Consider the following 25,344-nt stretch of genomic DNA (forward strand, 5'->3'; position numbering starts at 1 on the left):
GGTCCCGAAAATGTCAGGGCTTTCGATAATATTTTAAGTTTCAAGTCGGATAATATATGACAAAAAAGATATTTTCGTCCGATACATTTAAAAATTGACATTTTCGAAGTTTTTCCTTTTCTTCTTCTGTTAAAGCAAGATTATTGACGAATTCCGGGATTCTAGGTCAACGGAGAGTACCACATAAGCTTCAAAGAGTGAGTTTTCATCGAAGTATGTGAAATAAACTGCAGTATTTATTAAATGTATGGATCTAGAAGCTTGCGTTTTCTACACTGCCAAGGGACAGTGGTTCTTAATATGTGACATTAGTTTTAACTCGATACGTTTACCCACTCCTGAGAAAAAGAGATCTTAACAGAAGGACAAACAGTCAATAGCAAACGACAGAAAACATTTTTTCCCTTTGATATAATTACAAATTCACACATTTCGGACTTTTAGACTTTAGTTTTACAGGGAAGCCTTACTTCTTGCCAAATTTTATGTTTCTAGCCCAATGGGAAGTATGCTTTAGGTTTCGATGAGTAAGTTTTCGGGTATGAAAAATGGTTTAAATGGCTCTGAGCACTATGTGACTTAACATCTGATGTCATTAGTCCCCTAGAACTTAGAACTACTTAAATCTAACAAACCTAAGGAAATCATACACATCCATGCCTGAAGCAGGATTCAAACCTGCGACCGTAGCGGTCGAGCGGTTCCGGACTGAAGCGCCTAGAACCGCTCGGCCACACCGGCCGGCGGGTATGAAAATATGTGACATAAATGACCGTATATTTTCATTGCATTGATGTAGGAGCGAACGTCTTTTCCAACACCAAGGGATCATAGTCCTTAAATGTGCCGTAAGTTTTAACTTGATGTGTTTACCCGTTCCTGAGGAATGAAGAGTCTATAAACAGAGGGAGGGACAGATGACAAATGACAAACTTCTTTTTTCGTGTGGTGTTGTTACTAATTAACAGTTTTCAGAATTTTTTTCTTTAGTTATATTGTGAAACCTTGCTTTCAGCTAAATTTCATGATTGTAGATGAACGGGAAGTACCCTATAGATTTTGATGAATGAGTGCAAAAATAATTTACATAAACAGCCATATCTTTTGATTGCATAGAGTTAGAAGCTATTTTTTTTACATCGCCAAGTGACCGTAGGCCATAGTGTGTGACATAAATTTCGACTTGATACGCCCTCCCGTTAATAAGAAAAAGGGTTTGTAACAGTCGGCTAGATAGACGATGGCAACAAAGTAATTCTATGAGGTTTCCATTTTTACCAGTTAAGGTAAGAGACTCTAAAAAGAATTGTAGGCGATCGCTCAGTAAACGGGGCACCTGACACACACACACACACACACACACACACACACACACACACACACACACACACACACACCTACAAACATACATATTTTTTAAAAAGCCTACTGTTTGTCGCGCAGCGCCGTACAGGATGGTGAGAAACAGTCTGCAAAACTTGTAAGGGTATTTCAGGAGAGGGTGTGCTGACAAGTAACTGTTAAGGAAAAACTTCGATACGTTGGAATGTGTCCGTGTTATTTAGCATTGAAATTAGCCAATCATATGGTCGTGCACGCAAATTCAAAGAACCTGCCACACACAGTGTCGACAAACATGTTGTTCGTGTGGTTTCCTCAAACCGAATGCACGTAGCTTTTACTCACCAACCTTAAACCTATCACTTGCAAAAAAGGCACATTTTAACAGATAATCAGCATTTCTAAAACATTAACTCACGGACACACAGATGTCTGTGCATTACCGAATTTTACCCTGCGCAGGTGCTTGAATTTGGGCGCGCAATGACCTGATTGGCTGAATTCATGGCTAAATAGTTCGAGAAACGCACAACGTAACGAATTGCTTCCTTAACAATTAATTCTCGTCGCAACCTCCACAGCAACATCCTTAGAAGCTTTCCAGACTGTTTCTGTCCACCCTGTATAACACAAAATTGACAAGAAAGTATCTCAACAACAGTGTATAAAAGGGGAGAGTGCTGGAAGTAATGAATGACCACGCCAAAATAATAATAAAACACAGTGAATGATTGACATCCTTGAATAATGAGTACTAAACTGGTCCTTTTGTGTTAACGTAGAAGTTTTCCCCGGATGATGGTGGTGTCCGTCAACGGACACAAGTAAACTGTGAAAAAGGCAAATTATCTACATTTAATATTTCTTGTCTCAACGCACTGTATCCTCAATGATTCATGTTTTTGGTTTCACGTCACAGGTTAACAAAGTCGATAAGGCAGAATAAGGGAAGAGGACACTCGCATATGAAATGTAATAAAGTTGACTGATCTTTTTGGTATCATGTCTTAGATTAACAGGGTCGATAAGAGCGGATAACAGCAGAGGCGAGTCGCAGATGAAATGCAATAAAGTTGGCGTTTAGTTTCAGCAAAGGATGAAATGACGCTGAGGATAACGGTCCGCAGTTAGTGCGCCTATAAAAGTTGATGAGTGACGCGCCGGGGTTTGAGTAACGACGGCCTGTGCTGGTGGGCAAGTGGCGTGTGGAACACACATCCGTGGTGTTTGCGGGCGGCTGGTGGGGAGCTGCGGTGCGGTGCGCTTTGAACTCAGTGAGCCCCGCGGGAAGGTGTTGCGTCATCACCCACAACAGGTGTTACCCGTCATTTTCATAATACATTACACACCTAGTTCCAAAGGCCATCGATATACTGCGTGGCAGCTTTCTTTCGCGATTTTGTTGTAGAGTTATGGTCGGTCGTTTCGCTCAATACAGAAAGATCTGCGCTGCTCTGTCCGGCTTTTTGATGCGTCAGAAAGCTCAAACGCCATGCAGATGACGCTGAAAGGAATTGAAACGTCCTGTGCCATTTTCCAGGCAAACCAATATTGACGGAGACCGTGCAGCAGCAGGTTAGGACATCCGTGAGCAGCTGCCTATTTCGGCCGCAGGCGGTTTGAGGAGTTATTCCTATAAACAAAAAACATCTACCTTAATTGTTGAACATACGTACGAAATGAAATAGGAATGTGCATGTTCCTACCATATGTTTTACTTGGACAACTTCACAAATGGTCCGCAGCTCGTGGTCGTGCGGTAGCGTTCTCGCTTCCCGCGCCCGGGCTCCCAGGTTCAATTCTCGGCGGGGTCAGGGATTTTCTCTGCCTCGTGATGACTGGGTGTTGTGTGCTGTCCTTAGGTTCGTTAGGTTTAATTAGTTCTAAGTTCTAGGGGACTGATGACCATAGACGTTAAGTCCCATAGTGCTCAGAGCCATTTGAACCATTTTTTTGAAAAAGGCAATAGTCTTCGTGTCACTGTTATATTTCCTACCATCAGTTTTCAAAAGGAGCTCCAAAAATTAAGTGAAAACAGCAGAAATAAGATGTAGTGAAAAGTCTTACATGACAAGAGCTACCACACATATGCATATCTTGGAATGAAACGGCAATTCCAAATAGGTACATGGTGTAAGTCATTAGATGTTTTTAACAGATATTTATTACAGCAGAATCTCATAAGTTAGGTTAAATTAAAGTGAGTCATTTAGTTCATGGTCATAAAAACACTGCAAAGCGAAAATTTAAGATATGCATCAATATATATTAATGACTTGTTTTTCTATATTCACGAAGATGCAGAGCTGGTACTTTTTGCCGATGATACAAGTATTGCTATCACATCCAACAGCTGATTATTAGCTGATGAAATTGTAAACGATGATTTTCAGGAGATCATTAAGTGGTTCTCTGCAAATGGGCTGTCATTAAACTTTGACAAAACACAGTATATACAGTTCCACACAGTAAATGGAATGACGCCATTAATAAACACAGACTTCGATCAGAAACCGGTAGCTAAGGTAGAATTTTCAAAATTTCTAGGTGTATGCATTGATGAGGGGTTGAACTGGAAAAAACACACTGAAGATCTGCTGAAACGTTTGAGTTCAGCTAGTTGTGCTATTAGGGTCATTGCAAATTTTGGCGATATACATCTCAGTAAATTAGCTTACCACGCCTATTTTCACTCTCTGGTTTCTTATGGCATCATATTCTGGAGTAACTCATCACTGAGTAAAAGAGTGTTCACTGCACAAAAGCTGTAATCAGAATAATTGCTGAAGTTCATCCAAGATCATCCTGCAGACACTTATTTAAAGAGCTAGTGATCCTCACTGTAGCCTCACAAAATATATATATATATTCATAAGTGAATATATATATATATATATATATATATATATATATATATATATATATATTTATTTATTTATTTATTTATTTATATATATTCACATATGAAATTTGTTATTAACAATCCGAACGAATTCAAAAGTAATAGCAGCGTACATGGCTATAACACTAGGAGAAAGGATGATCTTCACTACTCAAGGTTAAATCTAACTTTGGCTCAGAAAGGGGTAAATTATGCCGCCACAAAAGTCTTTGGTCACTTACCTAATAGCATCAAAAGTCTGACAGATAGCCGTATAGCATTTGAAAGGAAATTAAAAGAATTTCTGAATGGTAACTGCTTCTAATCATTAGATGAATTTTTGGATGTAGTAAGTGGGTAATTTCCCCACCCCCACCCAAAAAAATAAGTGTCATGTAATATTTTGTGTAATATAATATCTTGTATTGACACCTTTTATTAACCTGACACGTCCCACATCATTACGAAGTGTCGTATTCATGATCTATGGAACAAGTACAAATCTAACCTAGTGGGCTCCATTTACACGTAATATGTAGATATCAAACAGGATGAAAAGATGTTTATACGGATGGCACGAAGTAAAACGAAAGTTGCTGCTAAATTAATAAGTCAATACGGTAAAGGGGAAGTGTGAGACAAGTAATAGCGAGACATGAGAAGTGTGTTATGTACCTTGGCAGAAAGATATGTCGATGTGGACTTACACATAAGGAACGTAAGAGGCAATTCCATTAATTTTTTTTTTCCGTTGCGCGATCTTTTGAGGCTGGGTTGGTGCGGTGGGCCATGATTTCATTTTTCACTTCTCCAATGATGTTTACAGCATTCAACCCCTCCACATGTTTTCCCTCATGCCACTATGATATTGGCTGCTGATGGCTACATGTGCGGCCTGGCAATGGCAACGGAGCGTAGTTGAACCGCTTATTCGACGAGTAACTCACACCGTTTCTGCAAGATGAGCCAGTGGAATGTGTGGTATCGTATACGCTTAACTATGCGGTCAATGTACATGAGGAGTCAAATGATGACGATACGTGTTTAACAAGTGAATGTGATACTGAAACAGGTGTCGAGCCATGTATTTCATCATCGTTGGAGAGAGAACCACGAATCCCATCTCCAGTGAAACATATTAAAGGACAAACGTCGTCCGAAGTGCAGGTGTTAAACATAATTAAGTACATGGACGACCATTCGTGGCATAGTAAAAAGAATTATGACAGTTTTCGAATAAGTCTGCGGCTGTATGACAGTGTAGCACATAAGAAGAACTACGGTTATTCCAGGGAGGACAAGGCGCACAGGAGTTACTGTAACTTGTGTTTGCGCGTTTCAAGGATTCTCGATACAAAAAAATGGCCCTGAGCACTATAGGACTTAACATCGGAGGTCATCAGTCCCCTAGAACTTACAACTACTTAAACCCAAATAACCTAAGGACATCACACACATCCATGCCCAAGGCTGGATTCGAACCTGCGAGCGCAGCGAATCGATACAGCTTACATCATGTGCATAATAGTGACCTACTACGTTATGCACGTCAAATTTCACGCGACATAGATTTGAGTGATTTCAAGAGAAGCAATGGAGGGTTGCATAACTTCAAACAGTGCTACGGAATTGGTAGACGTAAAATAACGAAATTTCAAACAAAGCATCAACTTCACAGTGCACAGCAAGCTGCGGAGTCGACCCGAAAATTTGTAAAAAATGGCTCTGATATGGGACTCAACATCTTAGGTCATCAGTCCTTTGGAACTTAGAACTACTTAAACCTAACCTAAGGACATCACACACATCCATGCCCGAGGCAGGATTCGAACCTGCGGTTCCGGACTGCAGCGCATAGAACCGCAAAGCCACGGCGGCCGGCTCGACAATTTTTAGATGAGATAAACAAATTTATCCCATCTATCAGTAAGGAATTTGTTTTCAACTCCGACCAATCAGGATTTGAAGAAGAAATGCATGTGAACGGAACCCTGGAAATTAGAGGTAGCGACAGGGTTGTATCAAGATCAACTAACATTAGTGCCTTAACACATCCGGATACAATTATCCCTTGTGTTAATCTGGACGGTAAATTGGCTGTAAAGTTATTTATTTTGCTGCGAAAAGCTGGAGGTGCTATGCTCCCTACGATTCTTTCTCGTGTACGTGGTTTTGCAAGGGCAGTAGTAAATATTTCCTTGGTAGGTGAGAGTGGGAAAATGTGCGGAAGAGGACTACAATTATGTTGCGAGCACTGATTTTGGCCAACAGCTGGTCAAAATAACTTTCTTTTCCTTGATTCACTCTTTGCATAAAAAAATCATACTCCTTTAGAGCAACTTATCCATCCTGAAAAGTGTGTGACATTGCAGTTCACACTAGCTGGAACTACTGGACAAATGCTGCCTCTGGATGTTTGTGTTTTCCGTGCCTATAAAACATATTATCAAACTATCTGCAGCTACATCTTAAAGGACAGCCAGTTTGACGACAAGCTCCACGACAGACTGTTTCGCATTCCCTCAGTTCTCACCACCCCGTTACACCAGTATGGCTTAATATGCATGAAAAGCGTGAACCATCAACATGAGCACTAAAAATAATCCCCTAAATATCAGTTACACGATAAATCACAGAAATATAAAGGCTGAATACTCATCTAAATGCTTATGGATTACAATTACAAATAACTTAAATTGGCACAATCACATAAATAATGTTGTGGGAAACAAAACCAAAGAGTGCGATTTATTGGCAGAACTACTAGAAAAAGTAACAGGTTTACTAAAGAGAGCGCTTACATTACGCTTGCGCCCTTTTCTGGAATATTGCTGTGCGGCATAGGATCCGCTTTAGGTGGGATTGACTGAGAAAGTAAAAAGTTCAAAGAAGGGTAACTCGTCTTGTCTTATGGTGAAATAGAAGAGAAAGTGCCACTGATATGATACACGAATTGTGGTGACAGTCATTGAAATAAAGGCGTTTTTCACTACGGCAGGAACTTCTCATGAAATTTCAATCACCAACATTGTTCTCAGAATGTGAAAGTATTTTGTCGGCTCTCTCCTATACAGGAAGAAATGATCATCGTAACAAGAGAAATCACAGCTTGCATGTAAAGATTTAATTGTTGGTTTTTCACACGCGTTGTTCCAGGGTAGAATGGTAGAGAAGTAGCTTAAAGGTGGTTAGGTGAATCCTCTGCCAGGCACTTAATGTGAACTGCAGTGTAAGAATGTAGGTATAGATGTAGACATCCGTTCTGTAAGAGAGGATACCTACATGAAAGCCCTGCAGGATTCATAGCTCCCAAGGCCTTCGTTTGATGGCACCAACCTTTGTGACCATTGTGGAGCGCCATTTTTCATTATGTGTTCATAGTGCAAGATAATGGTTTGTTTGTTCTTGAATGTCGACAATGTGTATTTTGTGAAGTATAATGCATAAGTGTCATAGAACGTCCATCAATGCACCTCCAGGGCACTCATTTTCGGTCGCCCTCCTGATGCACGTGGTCAGTCATTACCTGCTCTACTAAAGATTGAACTTGCGACCTCGCATACATAGCTTATGTTTTGACCCGGCACGCCCAATGTTCTCAGTTAAGTACACCACTGGTCATTAAAATTGTTACACCACGACGATGACGTGCTACAGACGCGAAATTTAACCGACAGGAAGAAGATGCTGTGATATGCAAATGATTAGCTTTTCAGAGCATTCACACAAGGTTGGCGCCGGTTGTGACACCTACAACGTGCTCACATGAGGAAAGTTTCCAACCGATATTTCATGCACGAACAGCAGTTGACCGGCGTTGCCTGGTGAAACGTTGTTCTGATGTCTCGTGTAAGGAGGAGAAATGCGTACCATCATGTTTCCGACTTTGATAAAGGTCGGATTGTAGCCTATAGCGATTGCGGTTTATCGTATCGCGACATTGCTGCTCGCGTTGGTCGAGATCCAATGACTGTTAGCAGAATATGGAACCGGTGGGTTCAGGAGGGTGATACGGAACGCCGTGCTGGACCCCAAAGGCCTCGTATCACCAGCAGTCGATATGACAGGCATCTTATCCGCATGGTTGTAACGGATCGCGCAGCCACGTCTCGATCCCTGAGTCAACACATGGGGACGTTTGCAAGACAACAACAACCATCTGAACGAACAGTTCGACGACGTTTGCAGCAGCATGGACTATCAGCTCGGAGACCATGGCTGCGGTTACCCTTGACGCTTCATCACAGGCAGGAGCGCCTGCGATGGTGTACTCAACGGCGAACCTGGGTGCACGAATGGCAAAACGTCGTTTTTTCGTATGAATCCAGGTTCCGTTTACAGCATCATGATGGTCGCATCCGTGTTTGGTGACATAGCGGTGAACGCACATTGGAAGCGTGTATTCGTTATCTCCATACTGGCGTATCACCCGGCGTGATGGTATGGGGTGTCATTGGTTACACGTCTCGGTCACCTCTTTTTCGCATTGACGGCACTTTGAACAGTGGACGTTACATTTAAGATGTTTTACGACCCGTGGCTCTACCCTTCATCGATCCCTGCGAAACCCTACATTTCAGCAGGAAAATCCACAACTACATTTTGCAGGTCCTGTACGGGCCTTTCTGGATACAGAAAATGTTCGACTGCTGCCCTGGCCAGCACATTCTCCAGATCTCTCACCAATTCAAAACGTCTGGTCAATGGTGGCCGAGCAACTGGTTCATCACTACTCTTGATGAACTGTGGTATCGTGTTGAAGCTGCATGGGCAGCTGTAGCTGTACACGCCATCCAAGCTCTGTTTGACTCAATAACCAAGAGTATCAAGGCCGTTATTATGGCAAGAGGTGATTGTTCTGGGTACTTATTTCTCATTATCTATGCAACAAATTGCGTGAAAATGTAATCACATGTCAGTTCTACTACAATATATTTGTCCAATGAATAGCCATTTATCATCTGCATTTCTCCTTGGTGTAGCAATTTTAATGGCCTGTAGTGTAAATACCTGCATGTAGCTCCCCTACAAGTCTTCTCCTTTACAGCTCAGTTTAGTACCATGAAAGTAGTTCCTGTTGAAACATGTCCTTTCATTCTAATAGTGTTGTCCAGATACTGATTTCTTCGCCGATTCTACGTAGAACCTCGTCATTTTTTATGATCTTCTTTTCAGCATTTTTCTGTCTGACCACATCTATGCTCGTTTTCCTGTTTTTCTTATATTCCATAGAATCCTGTGCCTCAGTTGTATATTCTCAGTAATTTGTTTCACAGATTAAGCCCTATGTGTGTTACAAGTAGACTAACGACTACCCAGGCAGATTAAAACTGTGTGCCGGCCCGAGAGTCGAACTCGGGACCTTTGCCTTTCACGGATAAGTGCTCTACTACTTGCCCGCGAAAGGCAAAGGTCCCGAGTTCGAGTCTCGGCCCAGCACACAGTTTTAATCTGCCAGGAAGTTTCATATCAGCGCACAGTCCGCTGTAGAGTGAAAATTTCATTCTAATGACTGCCCAGTTCGTCTTCTTTCACGCAATCGGGCAGTGTCTCATTCTCGTTCACGACTTCAATGCACTGTTTCACCTATACAGTCTTTCTTATGCGTTCAGGAATGGAATTCACTTTGCATAATTGATGACCTTTGCTTTTAAATGCTACAAATATTATTTAAACTTCACTGTAAGCTAAGTCGATGCTTTCGACGATCATTTCTCTCATAGTTCCTTCAGTACGTTCGTAGTGCCAATTCGCTTTAGCTTCCTTGTACTTCCTAATGATGTCGCTTCTAGATGACTTACGTTGCTCTGTTCCTCCTTTTCCGGAACATTTTTCCATATCTTCCAGTACTTCTTCTGTTACGCACAGCTTCCGCGCAGTTGCCTTACAAGCGGGTGCCGTTGGTTAAGTTAGCCGCGCCCGCTAGTTCAGCCGCGTCGCTGCATACAGGTGTTCCAACCATGAATAATACGAACGACGTTCAAAGCACTGCGTTCGATTCTAGTAGCCGTCGCCGATGTTGGTAGTGCACCGCGCCACAGCGTAAGTAGATCAGACACGTTTGAAATGGTGTAGGACGTCCCATAACACTACCGGTAAGATTATAGTTATACGCACTTCAGCATGTGTGAAATAGGCTGGCATCACACGTCGAGCTGAGAGTCTACAAACCGCTCCTACAGCCAGCCGTTGAGTGCTCAACGAAGGCTCAGAAGCGAATTCCCAAAGCTGTGCTCCTCATCTACCACCAGAATATCTCACTACCAAAGTGCACCAGATGGAGTCTCCCTGTATATGCGACTCCTTTAGAGGTCGCACTTCTGTGAGACGTTTGAACGTTTCTCCGTAAACAGATTCGAGCCTAAACGTCCTACAAGAGAAACAACCGATGTTTTTGAACTCCTTCATACTGCTGGGCTGGGGCGACGAAGTGATGAATCTCTCACGGCGACGGATACGGTCGTTTTCATTTTGTGCAGCCTTGAAACTAAAAGCGAGGGTGTCAGAATGAAGAGCGCGAAGAAAGTACGTTATTAAACGCATACGAGAGATGAGACAAGTGGAGAGAGTATACTGGAGGCCTCAGTGAACGGAAGCATTTGTCTGCTGACGTGATAGAAAAAGAAACAGGAGTAAGTTTGGAAGTCGTAGATGTTCAAGTGTTAGAGTCAAGACTTTGAAAGAGCTTTGGAAGATGCTATAAAATAAGGCAGAAAACACTATTTCGGAATTTCTACAAAGCCGGTCGCTGGTGGCCGAGCGGTGCTAGGCGCTTCAGTCTGGAACCGCGCGACCGCTACGGTCGCAGGTTCGAATCCTGCCTCGGGCATGGATGTGTGTGATGTCCTTAGGTTAGTTAGGCTTACGTAGTTCTAAGATCTAGGGGACTGATGACCTCAGATGTTAAGTCCCATAGTGCTCAGAGCCAATTGAACCAATTGAATTTGCCGGCCGCGGTGGTCTCGCGGTTCTAGGCGCGCAGTCCGGAACCGTGCGACTGCTACGGTCGCAGGTTCGAATCCTGCCTCGGGCATGGCTGTATGTGATGTCCTTAGGTTAGTTAGGTTTAAGTAGTTCTAAGTTCTAGGGGACTAATGACCTCAGCAGTTAAGTCCCATAGTGCTCAGAGCCATTTGAACCAATTGAATTTCTACAAACATTGTGGGATGTGGCACCCAAATGAATATTGGAATCAATGTATATAATCTATGAGAGTACAGTTGAGTCGGAGCAAGACAACACTGAAGCGTTGCCATAGAGACGTTACCAAGTCACTTTACATGATTTGGTGAGGTTGTCTCGCGAAGATGCTGCACCCAGTCCTCTGCACCGTCACCGGTTCAACTAAGGCTTCCGCGCGGGATTAGCAGAGTTGTCTAGGGCGCTGCAGTCAGGGACTGTGCGGCTGGTCCCGGCGCAGGTCCGAGTCCTCCCTCGGGGATGGGTGTGTGTGTTTGTCCTTAGGATAATTTAGGTTAAGTAGTGTGTAAGCTTAGGGACTAATGACCTTAGAAGTTAAGTCCTACAAGATTTCACACACATTTGAACATTTGAACTAACGCTGACTCGGCTGTAGACATACTATAGAACTTTCCGAAGAATATCATCCACATAAAACAAAATTATGAATTTCCGGTGAATGAGAGGACTATCGCATAATCAGCTTAACTGTTTACGCATCCAACTTGCTGATAAGAGTAATATAGGGGAAAAATAGTTAGATTACCATCAGTATGACATTAGGAAGTGTAAAGGTTCAACAGAATGAGTTTTGATGTCATGCTTTGTTGTGGAGTCAGCCTTCACGGAAAAAAAAGGAAAAAGAAACGTTAAGACACTTACGCATGGTTTATCGATCTTCAAAAAGGAATGCCGGCCGAAGTGGCCGTGCGGTTAAAGGCGCTGCAGTCTGGAACCGCAAGACCGCTACGGTCGCAGGTTCGAATCCTGTCTCGGGCATGGATGTTTGTGATGTCCTTAGGTTAGTTAGGTTTAACTAGTTCTAAGTTCTAGGGGGCCATTGACCTCAGCAGTTGAGTCCCATAGTGCTCAGAGCCATTTGAACCATTTTTCAAAAAGGAATCTACAACGTGAAATGGTGAAAGCTGTACGAAAATCTCTGAAAAATAGGTATAAAATATGTGTAGGAAAGGATAATACACAATATGTACAAGAACGAAGATGTAACAGGAAACCTGGAACACCAAGAGAGTAGAGCATAGGAGAGGCATGCGTTCACGCCTACTGTTCAACGTGTACCTTGAAGAAGCAGTAATGGAAATGAACGATTTTGGAATGTATCGGGCTGAGAGGATGTGGAAAATTTTCACTGGCAAAGAGGGCGTTAATTCGTGTAAGTAGTCTACTTGTATGAAATATTAAAACATACACACAAAATGATTGAGGAAGCCGGGTAAGGGCTGCTCTGAGATGAAGAGGTAGACAGAGGAGAGGATTTCATGAAGGATCACATCAAACCGGTCAGTAGACTTATAATATAAAATTTAAATCATGTATCCACACCGTGGGGTAGCGCCTTGATCCGTAATCAAAACATCCTCGGTCCAAGGTTCGAACCCTAATCAAATAACCAACGAAAGGATAACGTTATACGAGTCGGGGCGTGGAATGTCAGAAGCTTGAACGTGGTTGGGAAGCTAGAAAATCTGTGAAGGGAAGTGCTAAGGCTCAGTCCAGATGTAGTCGGTGTCAGTGAAATGAAATGGAAGGAAGACAAGGATTTCTGTTCAGGTGAGTACAGGATAATATCAGCAGCCGCCGAAAATGGTATAATGGTAGTAGGATTCATTATGAATAGGGAGTTAGGACAACGAGAGTTACTGTAAACGTTTCAGTGATAGGATTATTCTCGTCGGAATCGACAGCGAACTGACACGGACAACAATAGTTCAGATATACATTCCTATGTCGCAAAGAGAAGATGAACAGATAAAGGAAGTATATGAGGGTATTGAACGTATAATTCAGTACGTAAAGGGAGATGAAAATCTAGTAGTCATGGGGGATTGGAATGCGGTTGTAGGGGAGGGTGTAGAAGAAAGGGTTGTGGGACAATATGGGCCTGGTAGAAGAAACGAGAAAGGAGAAAGACCAATAAATTTCATCTAGTAATAGTGACTACTCTGTTCAAGGATCACAAGAGGAGGAGGTATACTCTGAAAGGGTCGTGATATACCGGAAGACTTTAGTTAGATTACATCATGATCAGGCAGAGATTTTGAAATCAGATAGTGGATTGTAAGGCGTAACCAAGAGCAGATATAGACTCAGATCACAATATACTAGTGATGAAGAGTAGGCTGAAGTTTAAGAGACTAGTAGGAAAAATAAAGAAGGGGGATACGGAAGTACTAACAACAATTCGTCATGTGGTTAGCATTCGCGCGTGGCAAGAAGGTGCTGGGCGAGGCGACGGTTCGAATCCTGCACATACTTATTTCTTAATATATATATTTTTTCTTTATTTTGAAAAAAATACAGGTTAATAAATAAATAGTGGCGGAATTCGAATCATCGCCTCGTCCACGACTTTCTTGCCACGTGCGAGCGCTAACCACTTGACCACAACAAATTCTTACGGCCAGTGTCTCTACATGTTTCATATAATAGACAAGTAAAACTTCTCTTGCGATTTTCTCAGAGTATTGCACCTTACTACTTTCACATTACATTGTTTTAATGGCTTATTGAAGGAGTACAAAGTTTGAAGTAAATCCGTGATCCCTATGTTGTGGCCTACCTTTGTAAGAAACAGAGAGATACGTTTGAAGTTCTCTGAGGCTATAGACACTGCTATGATGAATAGCTCTGTAGGCAGTAGAACTGAAGAGGAATGGACGTCTCTAAAAGAGGGTAAACACAGCAGTTGGAAAGAACCGTAGGTACAAAGAAGACAACTGCGAAGAAACTATGGATAACAGATGAAATATTTTAGCTGATCGATGAAAGAAGGAAGAACAAGAACGTTCAGGAAAATTCAGGAATACAAAATACAAGTCTTTTAGGAACGAAATAAATAGGAAGTGCAGGAAAGCTAAGACCAAATAGCTGCATGACAAACGTGAAGACATCAAGAGAGAAATGATTGTCAGCAGAACGAATGCAGTCTACAGGAAAGTACAAAAAAAGTGAAGTCAAGGGTGGAAACATTAAGAGTTCAGTCAGAATTCCGCTGTTAAATGCAGAGGAGAGAGCGGATAGGTGGAAAGAGTATACTGAATGCCTTTATGAGGCAGAAGAGGAAACAGGAGTCGACATGGAATAGTTAGCGGGTCCAGTACTACAATCTGAAAAAGCTTTGGAAGACTTACGACATAATAAGGCAGAAGTGATAGATAATATTACATCGGAATTTCTAAAACGGAGAGGGGAAGTGGCACTAATACGATTATTCACGTTGGTGTGACGAATGTATGAGACTGACGATATACAATTAGATGTTTGGAGAAACATCATCGACACAGTTCCGAAGATTGCAAGAGCTGTTAAGTGCGAGAATCATTGCACAATCAGCTTAACATCTCATGCATCGAAAATTTTGACAATAATGATTTATAGAATGGATAAGGAAAATGAGGGTTTGTTATATGGTAATGAATTTGGCTTTAGGAAAGGTAAAAGCAACAGAGAGACAATTCTGACGTTGAGGTCGATAACGGAAACCAGACTGTAGAAAAATCAAGAAACGTTCATTGGATTTGTCGACCTAGGTAAAACGTTCAACAATGTTCAGTGGTGCAAGATGTTCCAAATTCTGAGAAAAATATGGGTAAGCTATAGGGAAGGGCGGGTAATATACAATATGTACAAAAACCAAAAGGAACCAAAACGACTGGACGACCAAAACCGAAGGACTTGGATTAAAAACGGTGTAAGCCATGGATGCAGTTTTTCAGCCTTACTGTTCACTCTATACGTCGAAGAAGCAATGAGGGAAATAAAAGATAGATTCAAGAGTGGAATTAATATTCAGGCTGAAAGGATATCATTGATAAGGTTCGCTGATGACATCGCTATCCTCACTGTAGGATGTGTTGAGTGGAATGAACAGTCTAATAAATTAACAATATGGAATTAGAGTATATCAGAGAAACACCAAGGTACTGAGAAATAATAGAAATGTGAACAGAGAGAAACTTAACATCAGGGCAGATGCTCACGAAACAGGTGAAGTTAAGGAATTGTACTACCTAGGCAGCAAAATAACCAATGACGGACGGAGCAAGGAGGACATTAAAAGCAGACTAGCACTGGCAAAAAGAGCGCTCCTTGCCAAGAAAAGTCTACTAATGTCAAACAAAGGCATTAATTTGTGGAAGAAATTTCTGAGAATGTGCATCTGGAGCACAACATTGCATGGTAGCGAAACATGAACTGTGAGAAAACCGGTACAGAAGAGAATCGAAGCGTTTGAGATGTGATGCTACAAACGAATATTGAAAATTTGATGGACGAATAAGGTAAGGAATGAGGAAGTTGTGCGTAGAATATGACAGGATAGGAATATGTGGAAAACTCTGACAGGGACATCTGTTAAGATATCAGGGAATAACTTTCATGGTACTAGAGGGAGCTGTAGTGGGTAAAAACTATAGAGGAAGACAGGGACTCAAATACATCCAGCAAATAACAAACGACGCAGAAAAGCTTGGCACAGGAGAGGAATTCGTGGCGGCCCACATCAAACCAGTCAGAAGACTGATGACAGAAAAAAAGTCCACGCACAGAACGTGCTGCTCTGAGATGTATATGTAGGTACAGGAGAAAAATCATAACGGGCTGTGTCATCCATATGAGAATGGTGTAGAAACAGAGCCGTTTGGAGTGGCCGCACGGTTTGAGGCGCCATCCACGGATTGCGCGGCCACTCCCACCGGAGTTTCGAGTCCTCCCTCGAGCATGGGTGTGTGTGTTGTTCTTAGCATGTTAGTTTAAGTTAATTTAAGTAGTGTGTAAGTCTAGGGATCGATTGCCTCAGCAGTTTGGTCCCTTAGGAATTCACACATCTGAAAACAGTCTTCCATGCACGCTTACAGCTAATTTTGTGCTGTCGTGAATACAGAGTGTCTAAGGAACCTGGAATGCCTTCACTGTACTGAGCTGGCTTCAAGATGGGGCTGCGTGTTTTCTCGCCTGTGATGGACAGCGTGAGTCATTCGCAGCATGAAGTCAGACGAAATGTATGCATTTCTGTGTCATATAGGACACTGAAATACATGAGCACGTCACGAAATCAAAGGACAGCAATCAAGCGACGATTAAGAAAGAATCAGTGCAACTTGGGGAAAACAGCGTATATTAAATTGTAATTGGAGGTAGTGAGCAAGTAGTTTATTCTTGGTGATGTGCAGGGTCAATTTGCTTAGAATGGTCTCAGTACGCGGAAGGGAAACAATAGTGTCGTAGAACTGCTGTAATAAGGTGTACAAATTATACGTATTTGTTCAAAATGTAGAAACAAGGAAACTGCAAGACTTATGGTATTTATTGTGCAACTCTAGGGTGGTCCGTAAGGAAACAACAAGTTTATGGGATGAGTAAAGATGTGAATTGGAAGAAGTTACGTACTAAGTTTTTAAGCGAAAACCCAATAGTAACCAAACGCGAGTGGTAGTATAAATAATGTGAGCAGAAAAATTTTTTTCGTAGATATTTTATTTAAGTCAGGGAGAAAACTAGGGCTTTGATATGCGGTATAACATGGCCATGATATTGTGAAAGCAGTATTCGTGTTTTGTTACTCTAGACTAATGATCGTTAATTGCCACTGTGTATCTTTGTCCCCTCTAGCTTCTTGCTTACGGATTTGCGAAGCGCCCTAGAAAGTCAGTTCTCGTTGTCAATAGCAAAGGACAAGGAAACAACATTTGCAATCTGGGGAAATACAGGATACCTAGATGTTGATGAGACGAGTGACTTTCCAACGTCCGTCCTCTCTAATGCAAATCCAATGTCTCAATAACAGCACCAGCTCGTTACACAGAAAAAATCGTTGCCTCAAGTCCACTTAAGACACCTGCGAGGCGAGTGGAGATTAGGGCCTATTTGCGTATCTAGAAGCTGATTGACTCTGCAGTGCGTTGCGAAACGTTCCTCTCTGAGTGCGTCAAGGTGGAGTTCCACTAGCGCGACTCCTGTGTGGTAATTAAACACGAGCCGTGAGGGCAGACAGCTGAGCCGCAGCTGCGCCATTACGGAGAGTGCTCCACTAGAGCGCAGCCTAGTGTTCCCAACTCTACGGTGTTTCTTGACGCATAATGGCTCAGGCAGGAAGTATAGAGAAAGAGAGAAGTGAAAGAGAACTGTGAGGTTCGTATTGACTCGTTCTTGGATATTTAGGGATTATGTCAAAAGATAAAAGGTTAGTACATAGTGGAAGTCACTACCGAGAAAAGCTCTCAATATACGTTAGGTAAATACAGCAAACAAAATGTCTTCAATTTCTCAGTTCCGATGAACCAGAAACTTCTGAGGATATAATGTCCAGGAATGCAATTACTGGCGGCATCCCTACCACAGCGCTGCTATTGTCTCAACAGAAATCTTATTTAGATTACCAGATTTTTATCTTGAAAGAGATCAAAAAATAATGAAATGTTTTGCCACTGGGAAATTACATGAATTACATTTTCACCTTCCTGTGACTGGAGCCGTCCTACTTGTTTTTTTCTGCAGTACCCTAAGTTGCCACTAAGCAGCTAAATTTTCTTTTTGCACATTTTGGAGTAAGATTAAACGGTCCGCTTACAGCGTACCATGTGTTATTCGAACATAATACACTCAAGTGACAACGGTCACAGTAATTACATAGATGGCGGCTGTGTCGCGTACACAAGGCTAAAAAGGGCAAGACATTGACGGAGCTGTCGTTTTTGGTACTCAGGTGATTCTTGTGAAAAGGTGTCCGAATTGATTATGGCAGCAAGTAGGGAATTAACAGGCTTTGAACGCGGAGAGCTAGACTCATGGGTCACTTAGTTTCGGAAATTGTTAGGGAATTTCGTATTCCGAGATTCACGAAGTCAAGATTGCATTGAGATTGCAAATTTCAGGCACTACCTCTCTGCATGTACAACTCAGTGGCCGACGGTGTTCACTTAATAACGAGAGCAGCGGTGTTTGCGTAGAGTTTTCATTGCTTACAGACAAGCAACACTGCGTAAAACAACATCAGAAATCAATGTCTGACGCACGACGAACATATAAATTAAAACTAAAACCAAACTAAACTCCTCCCGAACAGGCCATGAAGGTCCAATGGTACCGACCTGCCACCGTGTCATCCTCGGCTCATAGGCGGAACTGGATGCGGATTTGGAGAGGCATGTGGTCAGCACACCGCTCTCCCGGCCGTATGTCAGTGTCCGAGACCGGAGCCGCTACTTCTCAGTCAAGTAGCTCCTCAGTTTGCCTCACAAGGTCTGAGTGCACACCGCTTGCCAACAGCGCTCGGCAGACCGGATGGTCACCCATCCAAGTGCTAGCCCAGCCCGACAGCGCCTAACTTCTGTGATCTGACGGGAACCGCTGTTACCTCCGCGGCAAGGCCGTTGGCTATCAGTTAGTGCGGCGAAATTTGAAGTTAATGGGCAGCAGACGACTGACCCGAGCAGTGTCTTTGTTAACAGCCTGACATCGCCTGAACCGCCTCTCCTGGAATCGTGACCATATTGGTTGGACTCTGTGACGACTAGAAAACCCTGGCCTGGCCATATGAGTACCTATTTCAATTGGTAAGAGCTGATGGTAAGGTTCAAGTGTGGCGCAGACCCCACGAAGTTGTCAATAAGACACTGTGCGAACTGGTGGTAGCTCCATAATGGTGCGGGCTGGCTTACCGAGAATGGACTGGGTCTTGTGGCCCTACTGAACCGATCATTGACTGTAAATGGCTATGTTCGGATACTTGGAGACCATATGTATATTCATAGACTGCATCTCCCTAAACAACGAAGGAATATTTATGGGTGACAAAATATTCGGCACCGGCAACACCTTCGCAGTTGTGGACGACTACAGAGGCAACACGGCACAATATTTCTGCATATGACTTCCAGTGACTTGTTGAATCTATGCCGCGTCGAGTTGCTGCATTACCCCAGGCCGCCAGGCAAAAGGAGCTCCGACAATATTAGGAGGAACCCCCTGACTCCTGTCACCTCAGTCTGTAGGGAGTGGTGTAGGACGTTCCTCCGATGTGTTGTAACGAAATGCTAATAAATCTCAGTTTTAGTGCAAATGAGGTTAATCGTTGAACCAGACTCGCATCGGAAGTGCACGTTCAGTTGTTGCTAAGTAAGAGCTAACATCGTGTAGGACACTAATACACGGCGCACTATAATTTAAACGTTTCTTTTCAAGTCAATGTTAGGCATATCATCTTTCTGTAAGTCACTTAACTGTTTCATTGGTCAGCATTAAGGAAATAAGCAATATAACTACATGAATAATCTTTACAAACACATTATTACACAAGATAGATACACAGGAGTACCTTTCCCTCAATCACATCAGCACACGCCCAAGACCAACGAAAGGGCAGGTCTTAGACAGGAGTTATAATGTATTTTATTACTTTGCTGTAACCAGCGAATAGTGTTGATAGCGGAAAGGAGTGCTAAATTATCTTTGCAATGTAGCTACTCTGGATTCGTCTGCTTCACTGAGAGATAAATTAGCACTGCAAAGTGCGCACTCGTTAACGTGACAACATACCTGCCCTTTCACTTTCTTGAAGAAGAATATAGTTAATTGAAAGCACTATGCAAAAAAAGCTAATTTCATTCAGCTTTCCCAACACCGAGCGAGTTGGCGCAGTTGTGAGTCCTACTCTCTCACCATGAAACGTTTTGTGTTTACTACCCTACATGTTTCACCTGCATGTTCGTGATGTGTTTCTTTTCATTACCTCAACAGAAGGAATCGGATGTGAAAGACGTTCGATATACCCAGTACCAAGTGCAGACAAATAACAGAAAGACAGGGCGCCTTCTGTATATGCATCCCGATAGACAGGAAAGCCATGCTGGTTAGCTAACATCGTGACTATTCACGACGGAAAGCAGCGTAAGTTGTGTTCGTTTGATCCCTCGTAAAGTTTTAAAATCGAAATTTGGTCATAGTACGCCGTGAGTACCTGTAAAATATTAGCAAATATATCATGTAATTCGTTCGTTTATTAATGTATCTGACTTAAAATTATCTAAGGCAGTTCTGGGAAGTTTTCATTCACATTCTTATGCAGATGTTTCCATGGTTTCAGACTTCAGTCCGTAAAAAAAGGGGAACCTTAACACGGTCACCTTGTCGACCTGTGTGTCTTTCCGACTGTTTAAAACCCACGTTTCAGGAAAGTGTAGAGGTATGAGGTTGAAATTTATGTGATATATTAAGGCCTACGGTCTCATGGCAATGAAAAACTGAAGCTTCTAAATCAATATAATCAAAAGAAGTGGCCATCTATGTTACATATTTTGATACCAACAAACTCACTCATCAAAACCTGTCGGGTACTTCCCTTTGACCTAGAATCACGAAATTTGGCAAGAAACCAGGTTCCACAGTACAACTAAAGGAAAAAAATCATAAAATTGTTAATTTGTATTACAAAATACGAAATTTTTTATCGTTGATTTGTTATCCGACTGTCTGTCCGACTCTTAAGAATCCTTTGTAACAACAACGACGCTGTACTATTGTACATATAAGTTTTTTTTCCTTCTGATTTTTCGATAAACTTGTGTAATTGAGGTTCTGATTTCATTCCTTTTTTGTTTCATGTCATTATGTTAAGAAAACTGTAAATAAGTTTCAGTGTGAATATTAATGTTTATTTTAAACGTCAAGCAATATTGTAATAGAATTGAAATGTAACAAATGTTGAAACTGTTGTAAGATGTTTAAAATTATAACTGTGCGTCTGGTCCATACGTAGGCAATGTGTTAGGATATGTAGAATGCAAAACCTCGGGTGAATACCCTGCCTGTAAGGGAGCGGTAAAAGGTGGATGGCAGGCGAGCGCGAGAAAATGCGCACGGGCACTGCACGGCACAACGGGCTCAGCAGCAGTAGTAGTTGGAGTTTGGCACTGGTTTGAGCAACATCTTCTGGAGCGAGGAGGCTCTCCTGGAAGACATAGCTTCATTGAGCCTCGGGTATGCCGTTCCAACGCCCACACAGCATGGCAAAATTCCATAGGCACTAAATGGAAAAGTATTGCGACGCTAAGAAGAATTAAAGTGCCGATACGTCAAGAGCCATAGCTGTCGTTGTATGCGTGCTCTGTGCCTCGCCATCTCGCCGCCCGCCAACCGCCGCATCGATACTAGCAGGTTGAAACTTTTAGTACTGTATTCGTATGGATCAGAGAGTGAACTGTGCAATAATAACCTAAATTTTACCAGATCTTTCCCATCATTTAATTATCCTCACAACTAACCTAGACAGGGTCCTTTCCAAATATTGTGCAATCCGAGTGTCCCGAAATGAAAATTTAAAATTTGTGTTAATAATAATTATTAGCAGACCTAGCTATGTTAGAATGGTGTTTAAAGAAATGTTTCGCTAATGAACCAGCAAATGAATAACGAAAGTCTAACGAAGTTGAAAGATAACTTTAATATTGATATAGTAAAGAAGTTTAATTATTCCGAGACAGATATAAAGGTATTTAAATGAGCAGTAAATAAGATGAAAAGAGTAGTAACTTATATACTGGAAATCTTGAACGCATAGTAGATTCAGTAATCATTTTCTTAATACAGTGATCATAACAGTTTCAGGGTCCCCCCCCCCCATTTTTATTCATTTGAATTCTGAAGTGTTCTAAATTGGTTTGACCAGAAAAAGTTAAAGTCAAAATAAAAGTCAAAATTTATCCGTGTTTTATCTTTATCAAAATTGACATTTTGTGTGTGGTACGAAAGTGCTATTTCTAGGGTAACCTATGCGCGATTTTAATCAGATTAATAGGCAGCATAAAGTGTTGTAGTAAACATTATAGTGTAGTGTTATGTATTCATGGTTTTCCATATCAGTACAGAACGTAAAACAATCAGTTCAATAGATTTTCCGGTTCTAAAATTCTACTATATTATACAGTGTTACTACTTGTTGTTTTGCATGAATATATACCAACTTGCCCAGGGATGAAACTCAGTTAATTGCGAATTAGTTTGGCAACCGTATTATTATCAAATTGGTAGCATTTTCAGGGTTGCTTTTGGTCCATCCTGACGAGTAGTTGCATTTCGAGCTTGCTTGACGGATCACTGTTATTACAGAGTGGATGTAAGTCTGATTTTCCACCATTCAGGTACACGCGGTCGATATCTATACAAAAATCCTTTCTCATAAGGTGAACCCCGCTCACTTACCATAATACAGGCTTTAACGAGTATTGTGTCACGCGGAGGTTACACCTTCTTTCTCAGGATCGAATAAACGTATCTAGTTGAAATTTATCAGAAACTAAGAGACACCGTTTCTTAGCAGTGTAGGAAATTCAGTCAAAAGTGACGGCTGTATGTCCCACACATTTCAATACTCACGAACTTACTCAACAAAAACTAAAAAAAAACTCCGAAAATTGTTAATTTGTATTTATGTTGCACGAAACGAATTTTTGGTATTTGTTATCCGACCACGTGTTTATGCCGGCCGGAGTGGCCGTGCGGTTCTAGGCGCTACAGTCTGGAGCCGAGCGACCGCTACGGTCGGAGGTTCGAATCCTGCCTCGGGCATGGGTGTGTGTGATGTCCTTAGGTTAGTTAGGATTAATTAGTTGTAAGTTCGAGGCGACTGATGACCTCAGAAGTGAAGTCGCATAGTGCTCAGAGCCATTTGAACCATGTGTTTGTCCGTTTGATACGCCTTTTCCTCAGGAACGTGTAGGCGTATAAATTTGTAATTTGTATCACATATACACATCAAGAAAAGTTTTGCATCACCTCTGTTCCAAGAGTTCCGGATCCTGTACAGAAAATTGAAATAGAGATAACATAAACATCATTTCCGCCCTTTTTATTACTCATGAAAACCAGACATTGCATGTTGTACCACCATACAGCGAGAGCCTCAGAGGTAGTGGTCCACATTGCTGTACACACCGACACTTCTAATACCCAGTAGCACATCCACTTTAACTGATGCATGCCTGTATTCGTCGTGGCATACTATCCTCAAGTTCGTCGAGGCACTGTGGGTCCAGATTGTACCACTTCTAAACGGCTATTCCGCTTATATCTCTCCGGGTGGTTAGTGGGACAGTGTCCATAAACAGCCCTTTTCAATCTATCCCAAGTATGTTCGATAGGGTTCATGTCTGGAGAACATACTGGCCACTCTAGACGAGCGATGTCGTTATCCTGAGGGAAGTCATTCACAAGATGTGCACGACAGGGGTGCGAATTAACGTCCATGAAGACGAATACCTCACCAGTATGCTGTCGATATGGTTGCACTATCGGTCGGAGGGAAGCGTACGTCGGTCCCACATAATGCCACCCCAAAACTGCAGGAACATCCATCTTGCTGCAATCGCTGTACAGCGTGTCTAAGGCGTTCAGCCTGACCGGCTTGCCTCCAAACACGTCTCCGATGATTGCCTAGTTGAAGGCATATGCGACACTCATGGGTGAAGAGAACGCGCTGCATAGTATCGTGGTAGCAACGATGGACCTAGCCGTGGACGTCGGGATTGAATGGCGCATCATGCAGCCCATTGCGCACAGTGTGTGTCGTAACACGACGTCCTGAGGCTACAGGAAAAGCGTTATTCAACATGGTGGCGTTGCTGTCAGGGTTCCTGCGATCCATAATCCGTAGGTAGCAGTCATCCACTGCAGTAGCTGCCCTTGGACGGCCTGAGCGAGGCATCTCACCGACAGATCCTGTCTGTCTGTATCTCGTCCGAACAACATCACTTTGGTTCAGTCTGAGACGCAGGTCTCTTCCCTTGTTGAGACCCCTTCCTAGCACAAATTAACAGTGCGGACGCGATCGAATCGCGGTTTGACCGTCTAGGCTTGGTTGAACTACAGACAGCACGAGGCGTGTACCTCCTTCCTGGTGGAATAACGAATTGATCGGCTTTCAGACCCCCTCAGTCTCATAGGCTCTGCTTATGCATGGCTGTTTACATCTCTGTGCGGGTTTAGTGACATCTCTGAACAGCCAAAGGGACTGTGTTTGTGATACAATATCCACAGTCAACGTGTATCTTCAGGAGTTCTGGAAACCGGAGTGATGCAAAAGTTTTTGTGATGTGTGTACTAAGGTCCATAGCCCCTTTGCGCTGTAAAATCTGAGAGGTTCTAAGTCAACGTAATCTGAAGATATTCAGATTTTTTTTTTACTCGCAAACTTACTCATCAATACCTATGTGGTACATCCATTTGGCCTAGATTCATAATATTTCCCAAGAAGCAAGGTTTCACAGTACAATCAAAGGAGAAATTTGAGAACTTGTAATTTGAAATAATATCATAGGAAAAAGAACTTTTTGTTACCAGACTGTTTGTTTGTCTTTTTGTTAAGCCCCCTTTCTCTCAGGAGTGAGTGACGTATTTTATCCTGCTTGCATCTATATTTGTAAAATTCAAAAATCGTCAAGATTTTTGATTGCGGGGATGGATGAACTATCTATATACATAATTAAGTTTGGACGGAACCCTAGTTGTGCAAGTCGTACACGCACTTACACAATTTTTTTATGATGTGAATATCAACGTAAGAAGAAGCTTCCTGGCACATTAAAATTGTGTGCCAAATAGGTATAAGATCAAGAAACTTTCAAATTTCTCGACAAAATTCTCTACTGACTGAGCTATCTATGCTAGATTGACGAAACACCCTGATAATTTTATATGTCCCAGTAACTGTCAAACTCTCGGCGTACGAATCCTTGTGCGGCGAACGGATTTAATCTGCCAGGTTGTTTCTAATCAGCGAGCTCGTCACTGCAGGGCGAAAATTCATTGTAGGTGAAAGCGATACTAAGTAACTCCGTTAACGAACACAAATATATATGTGTAATTTGCTTCTACGGTACCTGGGAAGAATATGAAAATCTCATCAGCTTGGAGACTATTAGAGGCGAAGC

This window comes from Schistocerca serialis, chromosome 5, assembly GCF_023864345.2.
Source record: "Schistocerca serialis cubense isolate TAMUIC-IGC-003099 chromosome 5, iqSchSeri2.2, whole genome shotgun sequence".
NCBI lineage: Eukaryota > Metazoa > Arthropoda > Insecta > Orthoptera > Acrididae > Schistocerca > Schistocerca serialis.